The 14,027-nt window shown below is 28.6% G+C and overlaps 1 protein-coding gene across 1 annotated transcript in view; it reads right to left on the reverse strand.

Moving 5' to 3' along the window:
• Positions 1-14,027, reverse strand: part of thsd7ba (thrombospondin, type I, domain containing 7Ba) — a 216,070-nt gene that overhangs the window by 46,560 nt on the left and 155,483 nt on the right. The window lies entirely within an intron of this gene.

Here is a 14,027-nt window from a genome sequence, read left to right on the forward strand (position 1 = left end):
TGTAACATTGGAAAGATTATTAATGATGTAACATTTGAAAGAATATTAATGATGTAACATTTGAAAGATTATTAATGATGTAACATTTGAAAGAATATTAATGATGTAACATTTGAAAGATTATAAATGATGTAACATTTGAAAGAATATTAATGATGTAACATTTGAAAGATTATAAATGATGTAACATTGGAAAGAATATTAATGATGTAACATTTGAAAGATTATAAATGATGTAACATTTGAAAGAATATTAATGATGTAACATTTGAAAGATTATAAATGATGTAACATTGGAAAGAATATTAATGATGTAACATTTGAAAGATTATAAATGATGTAACATTTGAAAGATTATTAATGATGTAACATTTGAAAGAATATTAATGATGTAACATTTGAAAGATTATTAATGATGTAACATTTGAAAGAATATTAATGATGTAACATTTGAAAGATTATTAATGATGTAACATTTGAAAGAATATTAATGATGTAACATTTGAAAGATTATTAATGATGTAACATTTGAAAGAATATTAATGATGTAACATTGGAAAGATTATTAATGATGTAACATTTGAAAGAATATTAATGATGTAACATTTGAAAGATTATAAATGATGTAACATTTGAAAGAATATTAATGATGTAACATTTGAAAGATTATAAATGATGTAACATTTGAAAGAATATTAATGATGTAACATTTGAAAGATTATAAATGATGTAACATTGGAAAGAATATTAATGATGTAACATTTGAAAGATTATAAATGATGTAACATTTGAAAGAATATTAATGATGTAACATTTGAAAGATTATAAATGATGTAACATTGGAAAGAATATTAATGATGTAACATTTGAAAGATTATAAATGATGTAACATTTGAAAGATTATTAATGATGTAACATTTGAAAGAATATTAATGATGTAACATTTGAAAGATTATTAATGATGTAACATTTGAAAGAATATTAATGATGTAACATTTGAAAGATTATTAATGATGTAACATTTGAAAGAACATTAATGATGTAACATTTGAAAGATTATTAATGATGTAACATTTGAAAGAATATTAATGATGTAACATTGGAAAGATTATTAATGATGTAACATTTGAAAGAATATTAATGATGTAACATTTGAAAGATTATAAATGATGTAACATTTGAAAGATTATTAATGATGTAACATTTGAAAGATTATTAATGATTTAATATTTGAAAGATTATTAATGATTTAACATTTGAAAGAATATTAATGATGTAACATTTGAAAGATTATAAATGATGTAACATTTGAAAGAATATTAATGATGTAACATTTGAAAGATTATAAATGATGTAACATTGGAAAGAATATTAATGATGTAACATTTGAAAGATTATAAATGATGTAACATTTGAAAGAATATTAATGATGTAACATTTGAAAGATTATAAATGATGTAACATTGGAAAGAATATTAATGATGTAACATTTGAAAGATTATAAATGATGTAACATTTGAAAGATTATTAATGATGTAACATTTGAAAGAATATTAATGATGTAACATTTGAAAGATTATTAATGATGTAACATTTGAAAGAATATTAATGATGTAACATTTGAAAGATTATTAATGATGTAACATTTGAAAGAACATTAATGATGTAACATTTGAAAGATTATTAATGATGTAACATTTGAAAGAATATTAATGATGTAACATTGGAAAGATTATTAATGATGTAACATTTGAAAGAATATTAATGATGTAACATTTGAAAGATTATAAATGATGTAACATTTGAAAGAATATTAATGATGTAACATTTGAAAGATTATTAATGATTTAATATTTGAAAGATTATTAATGATTTAACATTTGAAAGAATATTAATGATGTAACATTTGAAAGATTATAAATGATGTAACATTTGAAAGAATATTAATGATGTAACATTTGAAAGATTATAAATGATGTAACATTTGAAAGAATATTAATGATGTAACATTTGAAAGATTATTAATGATGTAACATTTGAAAGAATATTAATGATGTAACATTTGAAATATTATTAATGATGTAACATTTGAAAGAATATTAATGATGTAACATTTGAAAGATTATAAATGATGTAACATTTGAAAGATTATTAATGATGTAACATTTGAAAGAATATTAATGATGTAACATTTGAAAGAATATTAATGACGTAACATTTGAAAGATTATTAATGATGTAACATTTGAAAGATTATTAATGATGTAACATTTGAAAGATTATAAATGATGTAACATTTGAAAGAATATTAATGATGTAACATTTGAAAGAATATTAATGATGTAACATTTGAAAGATTATTAATGATGTAACATTTGAAAGAATATTAATGATGTAACATTTGAAAGAATATTAATGATGTAACATTTGAAAGATTATAAATTATGTAACATTTGAAAGAATATTAATGATGTAACATTTGAAAGATTATTAATGATGTAACATTTGAAAGAATATTAATGATGTAACATTTGAAAGAATATTAATGATGTAACATTTGAAAGATTATTAATGATGTAACATTTGAAAGAATATTAATGATGTAACATTTGAAAGAATATTAATGATGTAACATTTGAAAGATTATTAATGATGTAACATTTGAAAGATTATAAATGATGTAACATTTTAAAGATTATTAATGATGTAACATTTTAAAGATTATTACTGATGTAACATTTGAAAGAATATTAATGATGTAACATTTGAAAGAATATTAATGATGTAACATTTGAAAGATTATTAATGATGTAACATTTGAAAGATTATTAATGATGTAACATTTGAAAGATTATTAATGATGTAACATTTGAAAGAATATTAATGATGTAACATTTGAAAGATTATTAATGATGTAACATTTGAAAGAATATTAATGATGTAACATTTGAAAAAATATTAATGATGTAACATTTGAAAGATTATTAATGATGTAACATTTGAAAGAATATTAATGATGTAACATTTGAAAAAATATTAATGATGTAACATTTGAAAGATTATTAATGATGTAACATTTTAAAGAATATTAATGATGTAACATTTGAAAGATTATTAATGATGTAACATTTGAAAGATTATTAATGATGTAACATTTTAAAGAATATTAATGATGTAACATTTGAAAGAATATTAATGATGTAACATTTGAAAGAATATTAATGATGTAACATTTGAAAGATTATTAATGATGTAACATTTGAAAGAATATTAATGATGTAACATTTGAAAGATTATTAATGATGTAACATTTGAAAGAATATTAATGACGTAACATTTGAAAGATTATTAATGATGTAACATTTGAAAGATTATAAATGATGTAACATTTGAAAGAATATTAATGATGTAACATTTGAAAGAATATTAATGATGTAACATTTGAAAGATTATTAATGATGTAACATTTGAAAGAATATTAATGATGTAACATTTGAAAGAATATTAATGATGTAACATTTGAAAGATTATAAATGATGTAACATTTGAAAGAATATTAATGATGTAACATTTGAAAGATTATTAATGATGTAACATTTGAAAGAATATTAATGATGTAACATTTGAAAGAATATTAATGATGTAACATTTGAAAGATTATTAATGATGTAACATTTGAAAGAATATTAATGATGTAACATTTGAAAGAATATTAATGATGTAACATTTGAAAGATTATTAATGATGTAACATTTGAAAGATTATAAATGATGTAACATTTTAAAGATTATTAATGATGTAACATTTTAAAGATTATTACTGATGTAACATTTGAAAGAATATTAATGATGTAACATTTGAAAGAATATTAATGATGTAACATTTGAAAGATTATTAATGATGTAACATTTGAAAGATTATTAATGATGTAACATTTGAAAGAATATTAATGATGTAACATTTGAAAGAATATTAATGATGTAACATTTGAAAGATTATTAATGATGTAACATTTGAAAGAATATTAATGATGTAACATTTGAAAAAATATTAATGATGTAACATTTGAAAGATTATTAATGATGTAACATTTTAAAGAATATTAATGATGTAACATTTGAAAGATTATTAATGATGTAACATTTGAAAGATTATTAATGATGTAACATTTGAAAGATTATTAATGATGTAACATTTTAAAGAATATTAATGATGTAACATTTGAAAGATTATTAATGATGTAACATTTTAAAGATTATTAATGATGTAACATTTGAAAGATTATAAATGATGTAACATTTGAAAGATTATTAATGATGTAACATTTTAAAGATTATTAATGATGTAACATTTGAAAGAATATTAATGATGTAACATTTGAAAGATTATTAATGATGTAACATTTGAAAGAATATTAATGATGTAACATTTGAAAGATTATTAATGATGTAACTTTTTGAAAGATTATTAATGATGTAACATTTGAAAGAATATTAATGATGTAACATTTGAAAGATTATTAATGATGTAACATTTGAAAGAATATTAATGATGTAACATTTGAAAGATTATTAATGATGTAACATTTGAAAGAATATTAATGATGTAACATTTGAAAGATTATTAATGATGTAACTTTTTGAAAGATTATTAATGATGTAACATTTGAAAGATTATTAATGATGTAACATTTGAAAGAATATTAATGATGTAACATTTGAAATATTATAAATGATGTAACATTTGAAAGAATATTAATGATGTAACATTTGAAAGATTATAAATGATGTAACATTTGAAAGAATATTAATGATGTAACATTTGAAAGATTATAAATGATGTAACATTTGAAAGAATATTAATGATGTAACATTTGAAAGATTATAAATGATGTAACATTTGAAAGATTATTAATGATGTAACATTTGAAAGAATATTAATGATGTAACATTTGAAAGAATATTAATGATGTAACATTTTAAAGATTATTAATGATGTAACATTTGAAAGAATATTAATGATGTAACATTTGAAAGAATATTAATGATGTAACATTTTAAAGATTATAAATGATGTAACATTTGAAAGATTATAAATGATGTAACATTTGAAAGATTATAAATGATGTAACATTTGAAAGAATATTAATGATGTAACATTTGAAAGAATATTAATGATGTAACATTTGAAAGATTATAAATGATGTAACATTTGAAAGATTATTAATGATGTAACATTTGAAAGATTATTAATGATGTAACATTTGAAAGACTATTAATGATGTAACATTTGAAAGAATATAAATGATGTAACATTTGAAAGAATATTAATGATGTAACATTTGAAAGAATATTAATGATGTAACATTTGAAATAATATTAATGATGTAACATTTTAAAGATTATTAATGATGTAACATTTGAAAGATTATAAATGATGTAACATTTGAAAGATTATTAATGATGTAACATTTGAAAGACTATTAATGATGTAACATTTGAAAGAATATTAATGATGTAACATTAAAGAAGTTCAACTAGTCAAGTGTCCTTGTGAACTTCTTGTCCTCAGCTTGCTGTTTGAGGCGGTCGTAATGTAATGGCCTCATTAAAGTGAACTAATTACTTCACATGAAAGTGGTGCAATTAAGGCAGTGATTACATCATCAGTGAGTTCAGTGGCTCGTGACTTGTTGGTGGAGATGAGTTGCTGGTTCAATTCTTTAGTGCTGAGATCAGAGCTTGTGAAGACATGAATCATGAAGACATGAATCATGAAGACATGAATCATGAAGACATGAATCGTGAAGACATGAATCATGAAGACATGAATCATGAAGACATGAATCATGAAGACATGAATCGTGAAGACATGAATCATGAAGACATGAATTGTGAAGACATGAATCGTGAAGACATGAATCATGAAGACATGAATCATGAAGACATGAATCATGAAGACATGAATCATGAAGACATGAATCATGAAGACATGAATTGTGAAGACATGAATCGTGAAGACATGAATCATGAAGACATGAATCATGAAGACATGAATCGTGAAGACATGAATCATGAAGACATGAATCATGAAGACATGAATCGTGAAGACATGAATCATGAAGACATGAATCATGAAGACATGAATCATGAAGACATGAATCATGAATCAAGAAGACATGAATCATGAAGACATGAATCATGAAGACATGAATCATGAAGACATGAATCGTGAAGACATGAATCATGAAGACATGAATTGTGAAGACATGAATCGTGAAGACATGAATCATGAAGACATGAATCATGAAGACATGAATCATGAAGACATGAATCATGAATCGTGAAGACATGAATCATGAAGACATGAATCATGAATCGTGAAGACATGAATCATGAAGACATGAATCGTGAAGACATGAATCATGAAGACATGAATCATGAATCGTGAAGACATGAATCATGAAGACATGAATCATGAATCGTGAAGACATGAATCATGAAGACATGAATCATGAAGACATGAATCGTGAAGACATGAATCATGAAGACATGAATCATGAAGACATGAATCATGAAGACATGAATCATGAAGACATGAATCATGAAGACATGAATCATGAATCAAGAAGACATGAATCATGAAGACATGAATCATGAAGACATGAATCGTGAAGACATGAATCGTGAAGACATGAATCATGAAGACATGAATCGTGAAGACATGAATCATGAAGACATGAATCGTGAAGACATGAATCATAAAGACATGAATCATGAAGACATGAATCATGAAGACATGAATCGTGAAGACATGAATCATGAAGACATGAATCATGAAGACATGAATTGTGAAGACATGAATCATGAAGACATGAATCATGAAGACATGAATCGTGAAGACATGAATCATGAAGACATGAATCATGAAGACATGAATCGTGAAGACATGAATCATGAAGACATGAATCGTGAAGACATGAATCAAGAAGACATGAATCATGAAGACATGAATCATGAATCAAGAAGACATGAATCATGAAGACATGAATCGTGAAGACATGAATCATGAAGACATGAATTGTGAAGACATGAATCGTGAAGACATGAATCATGAAGACATGAATCATGAAGACATGAATCGTGAAGACATGAATCATGAAGACATGAATCATGAAGACATGAATCATGAAGACATGAATCGTGAAGACATGAATCATGAAGACATGAATCATGAAGACATGAATCGTGAAGACATGAATCATGAAGACATGAATCATGAATCGTGAAGACATGAATCATGAAGACATGAATCATGAAGACATGAATCGTGAAGACATGAATCATGAAGACATGAATCATGAAGACATGAATCGTGAAGACATGAATCATGAAGACATGAATCATGAAGACATGAATTGTGAAGACATGAATCATGAAGACATGAATCGTGAAGACATGAATCGTGAAGACATGAATCGTGAAGACATGAATCAAGAAGACATGAATCATGAAGACATGAATCAAGAAGACATGAATCATGAAGACATGAATCGTGAAGACATGAATCGTGAAGACATGAATCGTGAAGACATGAATCGTGAAGACATGAATTGTTAAGACACAAATCATATAGACATGAATCATGAAGACATGAATCATGAAGACATGAATCATGAATCAAGAAGACATGAATCATGAAGACATGAATCGTGACGACATGAATCATGAAGACATGAATCATGAATCAAGAAGACATGAATCATGAAGACATGAATAATGAAGACATAAATCGTGAAGACATGAATCATGAAGACATGAATCATGAAGACATGAATAATGAAGACATAAATCGTGAAGACATGAATCATGAAGACATGAATCATGAATCAAGAAGACATGAATCATGAAGACATGAATCATGAAGACATGAATCATGAAGACATGAATCATGAAGACATGAATCATGAATCAAGAAGACATGAATCATGAAGACATGAATCATGAAGACATGAATCGTGAAGACATGAATCATGAAGACATGAATCATTAAGACATGAATCATGACGACATGAATCATGAATCGTGAAGACATGAATCATGAATCAAGAAGACATGAATCATGAAGACATGAATCATGAAAACATGAATCGTGAAGACATGAATCATGAAGACATGAATCATTAAGACATGAATCATGACGACATGAATCATGAATCGTGAAGACATGAATCATGAATCAAGAAGACATGAATCATGAAGGCATGAATCATGAAGGCATGAATCATGAAGGCATGAATCATGAAGACATGAATCATGAAGACATGAATCATGAATCAAGAAGACATGAATCATGAAGACATGAATCATGAATCATGAAGACATGAATCATGAATCAAGAAGACATGAATCATGAAGACATGAATCATGAATCGTGAAGACATGAATCATGAAGACATGAATCATGAAGACATGAATCATGAAGACATGAATCATGAATCAAGAAGACATGAATCATGAAGACATGAATCATGAATCAAGAAGACATGAATCATGAAGACATGAATCATGAATCAAGAAGACATGAATCATGAAGACATGAATTATGAAGACATGAATCATGAAGACATGAATCGTAAAGACATGAATCATGAAGACATGAATCATGAAGACATGAATCATGAATCGTGAAGAAATGAATCATGAAGACATGAATCATGAATCAAGAAGACATGAATCATGAAGACATGAATTATGAAGACATGAATCATGAATCATGAAGACATGAATCGTAAAGACATGAATCATGAAGACATGAATCATGAATCGTGAAGACATGAATCATGAAGACATGAATCATGAAGACATGAATCATGAAGACATGAATCGTGAAGACATGAATCATGAAGACATGAATCATGAAGACATGAATCATGAAGACATGAATCGTGAAGACATGAATCATGAAGACATGAATTGTGAAGACATGAATCGTGAAGACATGAATCATGAAGACATGAATCATGAAGACATGAATCATGAAGACATGAATCATGAAGACATGAATCATGAAGACATGAATTGTGAAGACATGAATCGTGAAGACATGAATCATGAAGACATGAATCATGAAGACATGAATCGTGAAGACATGAATCATGAAGACATGAATCATGAAGACATGAATCGTGAAGACATGAATCATGAAGACATGAATCATGAAGACATGAATCATGAAGACATGAATCATGAATCAAGAAGACATGAATCATGAAGACATGAATCATGAAGACATGAATCATGAAGACATGAATCGTGAAGACATGAATCATGAAGACATGAATTGTGAAGACATGAATCGTGAAGACATGAATCATGAAGACATGAATCATGAAGACATGAATCATGAAGACATGAATCATGAATCGTGAAGACATGAATCATGAAGACATGAATCATGAATCGTGAAGACATGAATCATGAAGACATGAATCGTGAAGACATGAATCATGAAGACATGAATCATGAATCGTGAAGACATGAATCATGAAGACATGAATCATGAATCGTGAAGACATGAATCATGAAGACATGAATCATGAAGACATGAATCGTGAAGACATGAATCATGAAGACATGAATCATGAAGACATGAATCATGAAGACATGAATCATGAAGACATGAATCATGAATCAAGAAGACATGAATCATGAAGACATGAATCATGAAGACATGAATCGTGAAGACATGAATCGTGAAGACATGAATCATGAAGACATGAATCGTGAAGACATGAATCATGAAGACATGAATCGTGAAGACATGAATCATAAAGACATGAATCATGAAGACATGAATCATGAAGACATGAATCGTGAAGACATGAATCATGAAGACATGAATCATGAAGACATGAATCGTGAAGACATGAATCATGAAGACATGAATCATGAAGACATGAATCGTGAAGACATGAATCATGAAGACATGAATCATGAAGACATGAATCGTGAAGACATGAATCATGAAGACATGAATCGTGAAGACATGAATCAAGAAGACATGAATCATGAAGACATGAATCATGAATCAAGAAGACATGAATCATGAAGACATGAATCGTGAAGACATGAATCATGAAGACATGAATTGTGAAGACATGAATCGTGAAGACATGAATCATGAAGACATGAATCATGAAGACATGAATCGTGAAGACATGAATCATGAAGACATGAATCATGAAGACATGAATCATGAAGACATGAATCGTGAAGACATGAATCATGAAGACATGAATCATGAAGACATGAATCGTGAAGACATGAATCATGAAGACATGAATCATGAATCGTGAAGACATGAATCATGAAGACATGAATCATGAAGACATGAATCGTGAAGACATGAATCATGAAGACATGAATCATGAAGACATGAATCGTGAAGACATGAATCATGAAGACATGAATCATGAATCAAGAAGACATGAATCATGAAGACATGAATCATGAAGACATGAATCATGAAGACATGAATCGTGAAGACATGAATCATGAAGACATGAATCGTGAAGACATGAATCATGAAGACATGAATCGTGAAGACATGAATCATGAAGACATGAATCATGAAGACATGAATCGTGAAGACATGAATCATAAAGACATGAATCATGAAGACATGAATCATAAAGACATGAATCATGAAGACATGAATCGTGAAGACATGAATCATGAAGACATGAATCATGAAGACATGAATCGTGAAGACATGAATCATAAAGACATGAATCATGAAGACATGAATCATGAAGACATGAATCGTGAAGACATGAATCATAAAGACATGAATCATGAAGACATGAATCGTGAAGACATGAATCATGAAGACATGAATCATGAAGACATGAATCGTGAAGACATGAATCATGAAGACATGAATCATGAAGACATGAATCGTGAAGACATGAATCATGAAGACATGAATTGTGAAGACATGAATCGTGAAGACATGAATCATGAATACATGAATCATGAAGACATGAATCGTGAAGACATGAATCATGAAGACATGAATCATGAAGACATGAATCATGAAGACATGAATCGTGAAGACATGAATCATGAAGACATGAATCATGAAGACATGAATCGTGAAGACATGAATCATGAAGACATGAATCGTGAAGACATGAATCATGAAGACATGAATCATGAATCGTGAAGACATGAATCATGAAGACATGAATCATGAAGACATGAATCGTGAAGACATGAATCATGAAGACATGAATCATGAAGACATGAATCGTGAAGACATGAATCATGAAGACATGAATCATGAATCAAGAAGACATGAATCATGAAGACATGAATCATGAAGACATGAATCGTGAAGACATGAATCATGAAGACATGAATCATGAAGACATGAATCGTGAAGACATGAATCATGAAGACATGAATCATGAAGACATGAATCATGAAGACATGAATCATGAAGACATGAATCATGAAGACATGAATCATAAAGACATGAATCATGAAGACATGAATCATGAAGACATGAATCATAAAGACATGAATCATGAAGACATGAATCGTGAAGACATGAATCATGAAGACATGAATCATGAAGACATGAATCGTGAAGACATGAATCATGAAGACATGAATCATGAAGACATGAATCGTGAAGACATGAATCATGAAGACATGAATTGTGAAGACATGAATCGTGAAGACATGAATCATGAATACATGAATCATGAAGACATGAATCGTGAAGACATGAATCATGAAGACATGAATCATGAAGACATGAATCATGAAGACATGAATCGTGAAGACATGAATCATGAAGACATGAATCGTGAAGACATGAATCATGAAGACATGAATCATGAAGACATGAATCGTGAAGACATGAATCATGAAGACATGAATCATGAATCGTGAAGACATGAATCATGAAGACATGAATCATGAAGACATGAATCGTGAAGACATGAATCATGAAGACATGAATCATGAAGACATGAATCGTGAAGACATGAATCATGAAGACATGAATCATGAATCAAGAAGACATGAATCATGAAGACATGAATCATGAAGACATGAATCGTGAAGACATGAATCATGAAGACATGAATCATGAAGACATGAATCGTGAAGACATGAATCATGAAGACATGAATCATGAAGACATGAATCATGAAGACATGAATCGTGAAGACATGAATCATGAAGACATGAATCATGAAGACATGAATCGTGAAGACATGAATCATGAAGACATGAATCATGAAGACATGAATCGTGAAGACATGAATCATGAAGACATGAATCATGAAGACATGAATCGTGAAGACATGAATCATGAAGACATGAATCGTGAAGACATGAATCGTGAAGACATGAATCGTGAAGACATGAATCAAGAAGACATGAATCATGAAGACATGAATCAAGAAGACATGAATCATGAAGACATGAATCGTGAAGACATGAATCGTGAAGACATGAATCATGAAGACATGAATCAAGAAGACATGAATCATGAAGACATGAATCAAGAAGACATGAATCATGAAGACATGAATCGTGAAGACATGAATCGTGAAGACATGAATCGTGAAGACATGAATTGTTAAGACACAAATCATGTAGACATGAATCATGAAGACATGAATCATGAATCAAGAAGACATGAATCATGAAGACATGAATCACGAAGACATGAATCGTGACGACATGAATCATGAAGACATGAATCATGAATCAAGAAGACATGAATCATAAAGACATGAATAATGAAGACATAAATCGTGAAGACATGAATCATGAAGACATGAATCATGAAGACATGAATAATGAAGACATAAATCGTGAAGACATGAATCATGAAGACATGAATCATGAATCAAGAAGACATGAATCATGAAGACATGAATCATGAAGACATGAATCATGAAGACATGAATCATGAAGACATGAATCATGAAGACATGAATCATGAAGACATGAATCATGAATCAAGAAGACATGAATCATGAAGACATGCATCATGAAGACATGAATCGTGAAGACATGAATCATGAAGACATGAATCATTAAGACATGAATCATGACGACATGAATCATGAATCGTGAAGACATGAATCATGAATCAAGAAGACATGAATCATGAAGGCATGAATCATGAAGGCATGAATCATGAAGGCATGAATCATGAAGACATGAATCATGAAGACATGAATCATGAATCAAGAAGACATGAATCATGAAGACATGAATCATGAAGACATGAATCGTAAAGACATGAATCATGAAGACATGAATCATGAAGACATGAATCATGAATCAAGAAGACATGAATCATGAAGACATGAATCATGAATCGTGAAGACATGAATCATGAAGACATGAATCATGAAGACATGAATCATGAAGACATGAATCATGAATCAAGAAGACATGAATCATGAAGACATGAATCATGAATCAAGAAGACATGAATCATGAAGACATGAATCATGAATCAAGAAGACATGAATCATGAAGACATGAATTATGAAGACATGAATCATGAAGACATGAATCGTAAAGACATGAATCATGAAGACATGAATCATGAAGACATGAATCATGAATCGTGAAGAAATGAATCATGAAGACATGAATCATGAATCAAGAAGACATGAATCATGAAGACATGAATCGTGAAGACATGAATCATGAAGACATGAATCATGAAGACATGAATCGTGAAGACATGAATCATGAAGACATGAATCATGAAGACATGAATCGTGAAGACATGAATCATGAAGACATGAATCATGAAGACATGAATTGTGAAGACATGAATCATGAAGACATGAATCGTGAAGACATGAATCGTGAAGACATGAATCGTGAAGACATGAATCAAGAAGACATGAATCATGAAGACATGAATCAAGAAGACATGAATCATGAAGACATGAATCGTGAAGACATGAATCGTGAAGACATGAATCGT

This window comes from Callionymus lyra, chromosome 12 (assembly GCF_982586985.1).
Source record: "Callionymus lyra chromosome 12, fCalLyr1.hap1.1, whole genome shotgun sequence".
NCBI classification, from domain to species: Eukaryota; Metazoa; Chordata; class Actinopteri; order Syngnathiformes; family Callionymidae; genus Callionymus; species Callionymus lyra.